We start from the raw sequence: 15,818 nt of genomic DNA on the forward strand, positions 1-15,818 counted from the left end.
TCTTCTAGTAAAGGGGGAATAGGACATTTCGGAGCGTGTTGGCTTCCCGTGTGCACCAAGGGCCCTGGAAGGGGGCTGGTGTGGGGGTAATTTGTTATTTTTATCATCATCATTATTACAGTTGTACCTCAGGTTAAGAACTTAATTCGTTCTGGAGGTCCGTACTTAACCTGAAACTGTTCTTAACCTGAAGCACCACTTTAGCTAATGGGGCCTCCTGCTGCTGCCGCGCCACTGGGTCACAATTTCTGTTCTCATCCTGAAGCAAAGTTCTTAACCTGAAGCACTATTTCTGGGTTAGCGGAGTATGTAACCTGAGGTACCACTGTATTTATATCCCGCCCATCTGGCAGTGTTTACCCAGCCAAATATATGTTTAAGCTGCAGAATGACAATGGGAGAGTGTGGTGGATCACTGCCAGTTTTTGATATTGGATAGTAGATTGCAGCCTAATGCAAGTTGGACATGCCTGCAGTAGTCTAAGCGGGAGATGACCAGGGCACATACCACTCTGGCAAGACAGTGCACAGACATGTCTCAGCCTGTTTACCAGATGGAGCTGGTAGACAGCTGTCCTGGACATAGAATTAACTTGTGCCTCCATGGACAGCTTTAGGGGCACAGTTACTCCATTCAGGACCAGGGAGTCGTACCCTCCCACCTGCCTGCCCTCTGTCCCCCAGAAACAATACTCCTGTCTTGTCGAAATTAAACTTGAATCCATTAGCTGCTATCCTCCAACCGCCTCCAGATACACAGGACACTCGCTGCCTTCACTGCTTCTGATTTAAACGGAGGTAGAGCTGGGTATCATCTGCATATTGGTGAACACCCAGTCCAAACCCCCTGATGATCTCTCCCAGCGGCTTCATATAGATGTTGAAAAGCATGGGGGAGAGGACAGAACCGTGAGGCACCCCACAAGTGAGAGTCCAGGGGTCTGAACACTTATCCCCCCCCCCCGCACTTTCTGAACATGGCCTAAAAGAAAGGAGTGGGAGCATTATATAACAGTGCCCCCAACTCCCAACCCCCCTAGACAGTCCAGAAGGATACCATGGCCAATAATATCAAAAGCCGCTGAGAACACTGCAAACCTGCAAGTGAATGTTCCAGTTTGTGAATGTTTTTTGGAAGCAGCTTGCACTTGAGTGCAGGAAGCTCCTGCAGCCAATCGGAAGCCGCGTCTTGGTTTTCAAATGGTTTCGGGAGTCAAACAGACTTCCGGAATGGATTACGTTCGAGAACCAAGGCACCACTGCATTTTCTAATATTGTTGCCTATTTTAATTACTCTATACCCTACCCCCCCCTCTTGTTCCCAGATACATGTTTTACTGTTGTTCTTAATTCAAATCCTTCTTGTGTTTTTACATGCTTGCAATAGCACTTTAGATATTCTAGAAAACATTTCCAATCCTTAAAATCTGCTGCTTCTTGATTTCTAATTTCATGGTAAAATTTGCCCATTCAACATATTCTGTCAATTTTAACTGCCACTCTTCTTCTGGGTGGGTAATAATCTAATTAACAACAACAACACTTTGAAAGCAATATTACCACTGCTGCTGCTACTGCTGCACTTTAAAAGCAATATTACAGTGAGGGGGGGAAGTATTTGATCCCCTGCTAAATTTGCCCGTTTGCCCTCTGAAGAAATGACCAGTCCATAATTTTAATGGTAGGTTTATTGTAGCTGTGAGAGACAGAATAACAACAGGAAAACCCCCAGAAACCCAGAGGACAAAAGTCAGAGATTGATGTGCATTATCCTGCAAATGGACCTTGAGCTTGTTTGGAGGTTCTAGCAGGGGAGCGCAGCTATCGTATACCCTTGACCGAAGAACGGTACACTCCTTCTATCTGGGATGGTCATCCTCTTCCACCGAGCGCGCAGCTTCGGGAGGGACGCACATGGAGCGGTGAGGGAGGAAGGGGACATCTGCCCAGCCAGCCAGATCAGCCGAATCAACCCTGGTGATCAATGGGGTGACAGATGTCGCAGCCAGATCGCCCTCACATCACATTATAATGATGTGCATTATAATGAGTGAAATAAGTATTTGATCCCCTATCAACCAGCCAGATGCCTGGCTACCTGGTATCTTCACTGTATGTAACGAGCTGAGATTAGAAGCACCCGCTGTAAGGGAGAGGTCTTACCTGTAATCCCAGTTTGTTACAGTACCTGTACAAAAGAAACCTGTCGACAGAAGCAATCAATCTAGCAGATTCTAAAGTAGCCACCATGACCAAGCCCAAAGAGTTGTCCAAGGATGTCAGGGACAAGATTGTAGACCTGCACAAGGCTGGACTGGGCTACAAGACTATTGCCAAGCAGCTTGGTGAGAAGGTGACAACAGTTGGTGCAATAATTTGCAAACGGAAGAATCACAAAATAATTGTCAACCTCCCTCGATTTGGGGCTCCATGAAAGATATCATTTTGTTGGCATCTATGAATTGCAAGTTAAATTTTGACAGCACAAAGTGAACCTCCATTTTTTTTCACCTTGTCTGTTTTTTGCCAATTAATTGTCCCGTTCCAATTTTTCAATTTATTTTACCAATGTGGCTTTAAATTTATTGAAAAATATTACTGCTTGAGGCTGAAGTTCAGGGCTTTCCACCAGAGACTTGTTGTTTTCTTCTTGCACCTCTGCCGCTCAATCCCATCTCAACCCCCCCCCTTTTTTTGGTGGGGGAGACACAAGAACCCGCAATTTAGCGCTGCCGAAGCTCCACGCCCAAATCTTCTCTTTGGGCTTCTTTCTGGAGGCACAGCGTCCTTGTGCGCACCCCAAAAGTCTCTTGATGGCAGAGTCGTTCTTGGAGGCTAAGACTCTTACTTCCTCGCCATCTTGCAATCACCCCGGAAGCTTAACACTTTTAACTTTTCCAACCAACTATATCAGGGGTGTCAACCTTTTTATACCAACCGCCCACTAATGCCTCTTTCTTGATGGTAAAATTTCCTTACCGCCCCCCAGTGCTCGATGGAAGGAGGATTCAGCTTGTGCCGTAGAACCCCCTCCCGCCCACCCAGAATCCTGAAACGCCCACTAGTGGGCAGGAGGGACCAGGTTGACAACCCCTGAATGATACCAAGGTAAGAATTGCACTCATTGCTTGACCTGATTTTGCTTCTGCAGTTTTGTCTGGGCAACAGCACAGAAAGTTAATGCACTTTTACACTTTGGCTTCGTTTGGTAAAGTAGTATCAAACTAAGCAGCAAAACAGGAACAGCCTCATGAAAAGGAAGCCTGTTTATCTTGGGGTCTGTGGTTTTGAACTACAGTTGCTGTTTCCTCTTCGCAAGATCATTTACCGCACACAACATCTGCATGCTAAGCAGAGGTGCTGGGCAGCTGCCAAGGCTTTTTCAACCCAATAGGATCCTTTTTTAATTGCACAGGTGGAGAGAGAGCCTCATTTCCTCATGGGCAAACGTCCTGTTGAAATCAGCCTTTTAGGCTACCAGTGTTCCATGTTTTTGTTTTTGTGTGCAACTCTTCTTGCGCTAGAATGGAAGAGTGCCTGCTCCCATGGCAGTAATGCAGTATACATTGGGGGAGTTTTACAGAACAATTAATAAAGCAGATGGGATATTATTGCATTGATAACAGGTTTCAGAATATAATTGGGAAAAAAACAACCCACCAATCTGGAGAGGCCCCTGGTCCTTTGTCTCTTGCCAACACTCTTTGTTCCAGTTCTTCTGAGAAAGTTCAGACACAGGGAACTGACTTGCACATTTTGGAGTAAAGATAGATGCAAATAATTCAACCAGCTTCTTTAAAATATCCCCTTCTCCTTTTTTTATATATATATAATATTTTATTGAGTTTTATTGAGTTTTCCAATTTAATAATCCAATAAGAACCACATTAAAACATTCCAAATTACAATACAATAAAAAGCCAAATATATTGCCAAATTATATATCTTTGAGCGACTTCCCATGCTCTGAATTTCACGGAGTGCTAATCATCTAATATCACATTGCATTTCTTAATTAGTCAATAAACCATTCCAATGTTAATCCTTCACTTAATTTGCATTTATGTTTACAACCACTGGTCTGTTCAAACTTTTGTCTTCATAATTCTGTGTGAAATATTTTCCCCTGATATCCACATTCCAGCATTTTTGGTTTCTGCCAATAGGAGCAAAAACAAAGTAACTCCAATCCATAATTGTTTCCTTCCTTCCACTGAGGGAACAGCAGCAGTGTTCTTTCAAACCCACTTGCATTCAAACAACACCCCCTTCTCCTTTAGCATATATTTAACTCCCTTGTTTTCCAAAGGCACTACTGCCTTCCCTAACTGGTTTCCTGCTTCTAACATAGTTAAATATTTTTCTTGTTATTCAGCTGGTGGAAAGTTCCTTGAAATTATTTTGCTTTGTTGCTCTGATAACCTGTTTGCATTTATTTTGCTAGACCTTGTGTCCCTTTTTGTTCTCTTTTGGGCAAGACTTCCATTTTCCGAATTAAGTCTTCTTACCTCTAGTTTCCTTGACTCTGTTAACTATGCTGGCATCCTCTTGAACTTAGTGGTACCTTTTCTGAGATTTTCTCTCTCCTCCTTTCACCCACTCCACCCTGACCCAGCATTCTGGAGAGATTTGAGCCTCTTGACCCTTAAAGTTTTTTATTTTGAAGCCCAATGCAACTTTGTTGGGTTTCTATGGGAGATCTGTGTGCTTGTGTGTGATTTCAACAGCACTGTCCAGAGCAAACTTTTATTTCTAATGTTTTGCTGAATTCTTTCCCTCTAATGGAAACTGTTTCAGAGCCAAAGGTCAGATATATTTTCCTGGGTTCCTGCTCAGATGGCATAAAACTGTTGCTGTTTATGGGAAAGCTGCTGTAAGGTGATAGATTTTATTATCAGTGTGAGAATATCTTAAACGTGGAAAAACGGACTGAGACCTTTAGCTTAGTTAACCAAGTATTTTTATTGGATCGCGTTTGCAAAGGTGGGCTCCCATCACATCCCCGTGTGACCGAAGAGCCCCGTTCAAGCAGTGCCTGAAGGTTTTAAGCCCTAACTGCCGCCCCTCCTCCGGAGGCTTGGCTTACAATCTTCCTGTCACAAAACAACACATCTCTAATACAATGTCCAATCTATACTACCCATTTAACTCATTGCCTTTTAGGGATCGCAAGGTCTTAAGCTTGTTTCCTTCCCCTTTTTGCTGGAAGAACATGTGCCTGTTACACAACCAATTTCAGGTTCTGAAATTTTCCACGGCCAGCTTTTACGTGGCACATCCATTCTCTTTGTGATGTTCGGGGCAGGCCCTATTCTCACAATCCCCCCCTCTTTTCCATGCTTGCCTCGAACTCACACAATAATTCCAAATGGTTCCCTTCCTCCTCGTCTGTAGGCACAGGTTCATACCTCATTACCATCATCGGGGTGGCTACATTCCGCTGCGCTAACAGGGAGAGGGAGTTGTTGATTGTCCTAACAAAGATAGGTAACACACAAGGGATCAATACACATCCTGCGGCTATTAATCCAATTAGGGCTACGATGGCTTGCAACCCTGGTAATTTTGGGAACCATGAGCCGAACAATTCCTTAAAATTCAGCCCCTCCCATGTTTGAACAGGAACATGAGCTAATTTTATCATTCGATCGGCTATGTCCTTCACTACCCTTCCACTGTCATCTATTTCAATGCAGCAATTAGTTAAATTGAATTTTCCACAAACCCCGCCCTCTTTCGCCAATAAATAATCGAGTGCTAACCTGTTTTGCATAATATAAGTGCGACTCTTTGCACTCTCTTTAGCGAGTTTTGTTAATGCTGAAGCAGTTTCATTGGTTATTATTTCTACAATAGCTTGCAAGCGGATTATACGATTCAGCAAATAACTGGGGTCCCGTCCAAAGGATCCAGCGGTTCCATCATTAGCCCAGGTAGCGGGGCCATAATATTGGATTATCCTTTCGGGGGGCCAATCACTGTCCTCCCATTTTCCTATGCTGATTGCCCTCTTTTTCCGGGGTCCAATTTCATCATACACGGGCATACCCAACCTAGCTTTTACTGTCAAGGGGAGCAAGAAAAAGCTCGGTCGAAGAGTGGCCAGTACACATGACCCTACTCAGTTTAAAGGCAGGCGATTATAAGCATATCCCCCACAGGCCCAATAAAACCCATCCGGGGTTGTCCATTCCCTTAAGGTGTTCTGGGGGTCCTGGAGAAAAGTCATGTTGGTCATGTCGGCTAAGGCTGATGGCCAATCCTTGGAAGCATTATTGGAGCTCCACCATTCCTTTCCATTCCACTGTCCCAAGCAAGGGGTATCTCCTACCCTTATACCCTTCTTTTCTGAACTGTTCCGGACAAAGCATTCTACTCCCACCAGGCTATTAGATATTTGCCAAACTTCATTACCTGGATGATGGTACGTGTAATTTTTCTCATTCCTCAAGATTTCAGTATAATTTACCTCATGCGCCACCCAGGGCCATTGGTTCCCCATGTTTGTTCCCCCGCACACAAAACAATTCCTTACTGTTAGTTCTTTGGCTATGGTTTCAGCCAGGCTTAGAAACATGTTATATGCTTTTGGGGGTAAAGGTAAATTGTTTAGTTGCTGTATTTCCTCTTCAAAACTTTCATATACTGATATAGGTTTTTTGCTTACCTTGGTAGTGTGAATTATTATGATTAAATACCCATAGGGATCCTTCCCCGTTCCATCTATCCCCAACCCCAAGTGGATATATTTGGGGCTAGTGGAGGGCAATTCCTTAGCCCATAGGCACACAGGGTTGCATTTCCCCGAGCTACAGGTCGTAGAAATTCCTGCTCGGGTAATATTGACACCTTCCGGACCCTGATACGAAGGTGATTCATCAACCCCCTGAGTATACCAATAATTGATCATCCAGGTGGCCCCCACGTTAGAGCCGGCAATTTGCTGGAATAAATACTTATTTTCCTGGAGGTAAGATCTTTCCCAGCTCAGTGACCCGCAGGTAACTCCGGCTTGATCGTCAGGCCCCTGTCCCTTTGTGATGGCAGTGCATGCATCAAAACAAACATGTACCTTATCTGCACCCCTCGTGATGTTGTGGGCTATATACCCTCGCCTTTGTTGTGCCAGGGTAAACATATGTGCTCTTTCTCCAGCCTTGTTTGCCGTCCCTCCCTTATACCCATACACATATATACTGGATGTAATGGGCCCTACTGCTAGGGGCTCATAACACTCGGTCTTGTTTTCCTTAGTTCTGCACCTGAAATATTGGGTTTGGTTATGGACACAGGGTCCTAGTTTTTTTTCACATTCCGGAGCAACATTATAATACATCAATGTCCGTGTGACAACAGTCCCAGTTTTGGTAACTTGGATGCAGTCCGTGCAGGCCTGTTCGTCCGCGATTGCAGCCGTGGCCCACAGCAAAAGTGTCCAGGTCATCTTTGGCCAGTCCATCCTTCTCCTCCTCGAGCTCATCCCCCCTTACCTAGGTTCGTCGGATCGTGATTTTTAGCGGGTTGCTAGGGTCGACCCGAGCGGTCCAATCCTGTGGTGCCTTCTTAACCCGGTGATAATGTGTCCACCCGTGCTCTCGGGTCCGCACTGCCGATTCAGTTGTCAGCAGAACTTGATACGGTCCCTCCCAAGCCGGGGTTAGCTTCTCAGTCCGCCAGGTTTTTATGAGCACCCAGTCTCCAGGCTGGTGGGGATGTTGGCTTCCAAGGAAAGGTGGTCTCTGCGCCAGAAGACCTCGTCTGTGAAGAGACAAGAAAGACTGGGACAATGTCTTCAAGTATTTCCTCAAAAACATGTCTCGGAACTCCGGAATGGGATTTCCCAAGCAGGCTAAATAGGGCCTTCCCATTAACATCTCGAATGGGGAGACCCCCGTGTCTTTTCTCGGGGTTGTTCGAATTCTCATAAGGGCCAGAGGGAGGTTTTTAGTCCAAGGTAGCCCATTTTCCAAATACAGCTTTGTCAAATGTTTCTTAATTTCTCCGTTTGCCCTCTCCACTTTTCCACTACTCTCGGGGTGCCAAGGGGTGTGTAGGTCCCATCTTACCCCCAAAGCCCGCATTACTTCCTGAAGCACCTGTTGGGTGAAATGGGTTCCCCTGTCAGAATCCATTGCCTCCATTATTCCATATCTGGGAATGATGTGTTCCAGGATGATCTTAGTGACTACTTGGGCAGTCGCCCTTCGACTGGGGAACGCCTCCACCCAGCCCGTAAGGTGGTCTTTCAGTACCAGCAGGTATTTCATCCCTCCCTTCTCTGGCAATTCTGTAAAATCTATTTGGACCCGCTGAAAGGGCCAAACAGCTAGGGGGCGACCCCCTTTTTCCCGTTGCTTTGCCCTGGTTTTATTCACTTTTTGACATATCAAACATTTCCAAGCCACCCCATGCGCCATCGCCCATATGTCTGGACTCCAATATAGAGCCTTGGCGGTGTTAATCATGGCCTCAGTTCCTCCATGGCTACTTTCATGGATTTTCTCCAATATTCCTCTCATTGTGTTTTTATTCACCACCAGTTGCCCTTCGACTGTTCTCCATTCTCCAGTCCCCCCGCGCGTACATCCCAATTTTTGCAGGCGTTCCTCTTCTTCTTTCGTAAAAACACCTCCTTTTACTGGTCCTTCGACCATGGGGATCCTTAGAGCCAGTTCCTTAACTCCTGCTTCCAATTCCCCTTCCTCTGCGGCTTCTTTCGCCCGTTTGTCCGCCCACCGGTTTCCCTCCTCCTCGGGACTCCTTCCCTTACCGTGTCCTGGGATGTGTACTACAGCGATCCTCAAGGGGACCACTAAGGCTTTAAGAAGGCGGTCCACTAGTTTCCAATGATCTATTTCCTTTCCGTTTGCTTTTATATATCCCCGATCTCTCCACATTCTTCCAAACGTGTGAACCACCCCCCAAGCGTACCGGGAGTCCGTCCAAATTGTTACCTCTAATCCCTGTGCTTCTTCAAGAGCCCGCATGAGAGCCATGATTTCACACTTTTGAGCTGACCACGTCCCTGGCAATGCTGCCGCAACTATGAGTTCGCCCTCCTCAGTCACAACCGCATACCCAGATCTCCTTTTTCCTTCTTTCACGTAACTTGACCCATCTGTATACCATCTTTCTCCTCTTTCCAGCGGCGTCTCCTCCAAGTCCTCCCTTACTTTTGAGACTATTTCTATAGATTCTCTGCAATCGTGTTCGTCCCCCTCCCACTCTTTCCGGGCGCCCGCAAGGAATTCGGCAGGGTTTAAATTTCTATCCGTCCCTATCACAATGTCTTGGCTAGTCCTAAGAATTGTCTCGTAAGTCACCAAACGTCCCTCCGTCATCCAGGTGGCTGCCACGTTTGTGAGAATGGAGGAAATTTGGTGGGGACTGTGCACTATTATTGGAGCCCCAAATGTTAGTTTCCTGCTTTCCACCACTAATAAAGCAGCGGCCGCCACAGCCTGAATGCAGGTGGGCCAGGACCTAATCACAGGTTCCAGTGTTTTACTTAGAAATGCCACCGGCTGAAACCGCCCCCCTCTTTTCTGGGCCAAGACCCCGATTGCTACTTGTGGAGCTATTGTCACATAAAGGTGGAATACCAGTTTTAGGTTGGGCAGTGCTAACACCGGGGCTTGTGTCAGCAGTTCTTTTATTTTTTCCCATTTTCTCTCATCATTTTCTTCCCAGGTCACCTTTTCCCCTTCCCCAAGTGTCTTTTCATGCAGAAACCGCACCACCTTGGCGTATTGATCTATCCACAGCCTACAATATCCTAATAGTCCAATCATTCGCCTTACATCCGTTTTTGTGGTCGGGGCTTTTAATTCCAGGATCCCTTTTACACGATCAGGGTCCAGCCTCCGAGTTCCTTTTTCCAACCAGTGTCCCAAATATTTCACTTTTTCTTCTACAAATTGCAGTTTTTCCTTTGACACTTTCAGTCCCCAGCTCCCGAGGGCGTTCAACAGCTTAATTGAGTCCATCCTGACCTTATCCCTCTTTTCTCCCGACAGCAAGAGGTCATCCACGTACTGGGTCAGGGAATTCCCTTGGGCCGGGAGGAATCCTACCAACTTTTCACCTAGGGCTTGCCCGAACAACAAGGGGGACTCGGTATATCCCTGAGGGAGGACCGTCCACCGAAATTGCTGTTTTTGTCCGGTTCCAGGGTCCTCCCACTCAAAGGCAAACAAGCCCCTACTCTCCTCCGCCAAAGGGCAAGCCCAAAATGCATCTTTCAGGTCTATTACTGTGTACCATTTTGAACTTGGCGAGACCTGGCTCAAAATCGTGTAGGGGTCCGGGACCACGGGAAAGCGGGGAACCACGATGTTATTTATGTTTCGTAAATCCTGTACCATCCTATAAGTCCCATCCTTCTTGGGTACCGCAAGGATGGGTGAGTTAAATGGTGACATCGTGGGTTCCAACAGTCCCTGGTCTCTTAGTTTCTGCACCACGGGGTTCAGTCCCTCCCGCCCCTTTTTATTCATGGGGTATTGAGGGGTCCATAATTTGACTATTCCGGGTTGAACCTGGATTTTTATCGGGCTGATGTCCATTTTCCCCACTGTTTCCCCATCCGCCCATACCTCAGGTGATATTTGTTCCTCATCCTCCCCACGTAGGGTGTACATTGGGATCTCTCCTTGGAGATCAAATAATTGGAACCCCAAACCTACCATCAGGTCTCTTCCTAACAAGTTGACTCCTGACATGGGGGCGTACAGGAGATTTTCCTGTATCGTCTGATTTCCCCTACTCAGGGTGGTGGTTTCTAGTATGTCTACCTCGTTTGGAGACCCGCTCACCCCCACCACTCGTAGAGTTCTCCCCGTTTTTCTTATTCCCTTGATTTCCTGATAGACTGACGACCGGGTGACTCCCGAGTCTACCAAGAACGTCAAGGGTTGCTTGTGGGGGCCCACCAATATGTTCACCAGTGGCTCTCCTCGGGCCCCTAAAGGAGAGTCGGAGGACCCCTGGTCAAACAATGTGTAGAGTCCTTCGGTGGGATCTGGGTCGCCCGAGACCATCCGGTCCGCCGGAATCGTCCGTTCTTCCTTCCCTGTGTTCAGTCCCATCGGCTGAGGGGCTCTGCATTCCCTGGCAAAATGTCCCATCTTTCCACACCGAAAACAAGTCAGACGGTCTCCTGTCCTCTGACCCGGCCTCCCTCCCCTTTGTCCCCTCCTTTCCGAAAAGGGGAGAACCCCCCTTCCCGGGTTCCCTTGCGGCGTTTGTTTATTTGCCGCTGCCTGAAAGGCTGACACCATCATCTGACATTTCTGTTTGTTTTTCGCCGTTTCCCTATTAACGAACACTTGCTGTGCCGCCCTGACCAGTTCGGTCATGGTGGCGTCCTGCCATTCCAATTTTTGTAGTTTCTTCTGGATGTCCGGCCAGGACTTTGTTACAAATTGCATGCGCAGGAGGTTGGTAAAAGCTTCAGTATCCGGTTGGATTCCTGAATATTTGATCAGGTGTTCCCGTATACGACCCGCGAAATCCCCGGGCGATTCATCTTTCGTCTGGCAGACCTCAAAGGCTTTTGTAAGGTTTCTTGTCTGAGGGACCGCCTTACGTATGCCCTCCAATATCATGTCTTTTAAATCATTCATCCTAGTTCGATCAGCCTGAACGTTTATGTCCCATGCAGGTTCTGCCAGAGGAAATTTTGCGTCTCCCGCTACGGCCCCCGCCGCCCCTTGGTGTCTTGCATCCCATGCCCTAATGGCCGCTGTGCGGATCATTTGTCTTTCTTCCGGAGTGAACAAGTACCCCAATATATACATTAATTCCGTATACGTGTGGGTGTGTGGTCCCATCCACAACTCTAATTGTTCCGCCACCTCCTGGCTGTTCTCATGTAATTTGGGTAGGGTTTTCTTCAGCTCCCGCAGTTCACTAGGCTTCAAGGGGCTTACTACGTGAACCATTACGGCTGCTCCTCCATCATTTACCCCTCCCGGGACCTCCCTCAAAGGGTAATTATTCACTCCGGGAGAACTGGCGGGAGATGGCCAAACTGCAGCTATGGGTGTCCCTCCCTGCGTTGCCGGCGGACGCTTCCGTCCACCTGACCCATGGGTGTGGTCCATGGGCAAGTTCTGTAGATCCTTATTCAGGTTTTCTAGTTCCTTTTTCAGACGTCCGTGGTCCAGAGAATAAGGGGGAGGGGGCTCCTTTTCGGATTCCGACCCCTTCTCAGTCTCCGGAGCACTGGGTTGGGTTCCGGAGGCTTCCGTGCCCGACCCCAACTGTGGTCCCGGTTCCGGTTGTGGGGTCGGACCCGGGCGTCGCCCCGGAGGGACCAAGTCCTCCAAGTCCGAGTCGACCGAGAGGGGATACTGCCGGAACCCAGAGGGGGGGGGGTCAGGTCCTATGAACTGTACATGATAAAAAAACCTCCAAATAGTCATTCTCCACCTTCTTGCTTTTGTTCTGTAAATAGACTCTTAACTGGTTCATCCAATATTTATCCACTTCCCCCTCCGGGTTCCAACGATAGCCCCCATCTGGGCCAATTGGATAACCGGGCCACAGATCCCGGCAGAACCTTATCATGGTGATTTTAACCAGGTTCCGGATATATTTCTGTAAATTTTCCTCGGACCACTGTTGCAGAAGTTGTCCCAGGGGTGAATTGGGGTCTATACGTTTTCTTTTTCCGGCGTCATTTGCCGCCTCTCTTTCAGATTCCCGTCCTCTGCGGGCGGACTTACTCTGTCCCTTCCCCATCGTCACAAAAATACTCCCCAATCACACACACAAACACGCGGAATCGCCTGGCCGTTTCCCTCGCGGGAGGACGGAACCGCAAGCTAATCCTCCCGCCGGACTACCAGGAATCCGGTCCACTCTCACGCGTCCGTTTGGACTTCTCTTTCACCAGGGAGTTCTGTCCCCCTCCCAGTTTTCCAGTCCCCCTTTTGCTTCTTCCCTTCTACTCACCCCGTCGGTCAGTCCAGTCCTCCGTCAGGTAGTGGACAGGCAGGCGTCCCTGCAAGTTCTCCTGCCCGTTTTTTTTCAAATGGCGGAGATCCTACCGATCACTACTTTCCTGTGGGTCTCGTCTAGCCCCTTTCACCCACGGCGGGTCAGGTGGAGAGGACGGACTTCCCTGAAATCAAGGAAAGGCGCCTCAAGCCCCTCGTCTCCACCGACTCCCCTGCTGGACGGTAAGGGGCCCCACGTTGGGCGCCACAATTGTGAGAATATCTTAAACGTGGAAAAACGGACTGAGACCTTTAGCTTGGTTAACCAAGTATTTTTATTGGATCGCGTTTGCAAAGGCGGGCTCCCATCACATCCCCGTGTGACCGAAGAGCCCCGTTCAAGCAGTGCCTGAAGGTTTTAAGCCCTAACTGCCGCCCCTCCTCCGGAGGCTTGGCTTACAATCTTCCTGTCACAAAACAACACATCTCTAATACAATGTCCAATCTATACTACCCATTTAACTCATTGCCTTTTAGGGATCGCAAGGTCTTAAGCTTGTTTCCTTCCCCTTTTTGCTGGAAGAACATGTGCCTGTTACACAACCAATTTCAGGTTCTGAAATTTTCCACGGCCAGCTTTTACGTGGCACATCCATTCTCTTTGTGATGTTCGGGGCAGGCCCTATTCTCACATCAGGGATCCCCAGTGTTAAGTTGTGGGCGAACATATCAGACGACATAGCGATTCTTCCAAAGCAGCTCTTTATTTGTAAGCTGGAACAGAACTGAACTAAGGTGCTCAGTCAGCCTGCTTATCTAGAGCAGTGTTTCCCAACCGCTGTTCCGCGGCACACTAGTGTGCCGTGGAACTTTGCCTTGTGTTCCGTGGAGGCGGGCGAGGCGGGCGGTGAGAGGCGGGGCGGCGGCGGCGAGCACACGCGGGGCGGCGAGCAAGCGAGCTCCCACATCCCATCGCCGCTCGCTACTGGGCCTGCGCATCCGCTCGCTACTGGGCCTGCCCCAGGAGGTGGGGTTGCGGGCATCACGGCCTTCCCCACGTGAGCGGGGAATCCCATCCACCCCCACGTGAGCGGGGAATCCCATCTCAGCCCCCGCGAGAGCAGGGGAATCCCATCTGGCCACGCCTCCTGGCCAGCCAATCGGCTGGCTGGAGGGGGCGTGGCTTGCCCTTTTTAGGGCCGGAGCGGAGGGGGCTCGCCCTCTCTTCTCCGGCTAGCCCCATCGCCGCTCGCTACATCCTATCGCCGCTCGCTACTGGGCCTGCGCATGCTCGGTGAGCACACGCGGGGCGGCGAGCGAGCGAGCTCCCACATCCGACGGCACCAAGCAGGGGCCCTTGGCGGGTGATCGTGCAGGCTTCGACAGGCGAGCTGCTCCGCTGCCTGGGGGACTTCGTGTGCCGCCGCTGCTACCACATCCCATCGCCGCTCGCTACTGGGCCTGCGCGTGCGCGATCGCGCCTTCGGGATTCCCTTCAGCAGGCATCAAGCAGCCTGCCTCCCTGCTTTTTCCAATTAAGGGAACCTCCACTCTCCTGCCCCTCCGTGTTTCTCACCCCAAAGCCTTGTGGGCAGCAGGAAGTGGGGCCGTCCTGCCTCTACCCCACGCCGGGTGGCTGCTGACACGTCCCTTGGGCAGGAGAGGCATCCGGCTGGATGAAGGCAGCGACGCCGGGGGAACGAAACAGCACGGCAGGTCTGAGTTGGCGCCTGGAAGGATACAGACTGCTTCATGTCGCTGCATTCCACAGCTCCGAGGCTGGCAGGTGAGTGCGTGCACTCCTCTCTCTCATTTTATTTAATGTGCATTTTAGAAGCATGTGGAAATATCCTGCGTCATCAACCACTTTGGGGAAAGTGTGTGTGTGTGTGTTTGGAGCTAGATTTCATGCATGCCTTTTTTTTAAGTTCTCTTCCTGCTTCATCCACATTCACCCCCCAAAAGGCCATTTTCTGCATGCTGAATAAATTCTGCAACTTACTATTTCATAATAAAGTAATTATAAAATACTTTCTTTGTGTTTATTTGATTCCTATTACAGAGAGTTACTTTATATATAGTCAATATAGGCACAGAGTTAATTTTTTAAACATTTTCTAATGGTGGTGTGCCGCGAGATTTTTTTCATGAAACAAGTGTGCCTTTGCCCAAAAAAGGTTGGGAAACACTGATCTAGAGCTCCACTAGAATGCAACAGTAACCATTTTCTGTAACTAGCCAATCACTGAACGTCACTTTCGATCCTTCATTTGCATACTGTACAAACTATCCAATCACTGAACGTCACTTTCGATCCTTCATTTGCATAACTATCTACAGTATCCCCCTGCTGGCCCAGGGTGAGAACTTCAGTACATAACACCCATAGACTTCTGAGTAATTGAAATAAAAGTTTCATTTACCCTTCTGCCAAATGGCTTTTCCCCACCTGGGTGTGCCAAGGAATATTGTGCAGAATTTAGAATCTGAGAATATCAGCTTTGGGGTTTGGGAACTTTCTGGTTCAGATGAAAACAGGTGTAGATGTTTTATGCGCCACCTGACTGAATACAGCTCATCCACCATGCATTGTGACCTGGCAGCTGACCCAACTCCCTACTCCCATTTTTCCATTTCTAGGAAGGCAGCAAAACTAGGAGGCCCATTGAGTCCTTGTAGGCCTACCTTGTAGGTGGGCTGTGTTGGGCTTGAGAGATCACAACTTTTGCAAGTCTGCCTTTGAAAAGCACACAGAGTGCCTGCAAAGACTTCCAAGATTCACTGCAGTTGGGAAAGAAAAAACCCTTCCCAAAGTCCACAGAGACAGCCTGTACTAGCAGTGTATTATGGCTGACAGGTTTTATTCCAGCATCCTGA

This window comes from Podarcis vaucheri (genome assembly GCF_965113315.1).
Source record: "Podarcis vaucheri genome assembly, chromosome: 17".
Taxonomy (NCBI): Eukaryota; Metazoa; Chordata; class Lepidosauria; order Squamata; family Lacertidae; genus Podarcis; species Podarcis vaucheri.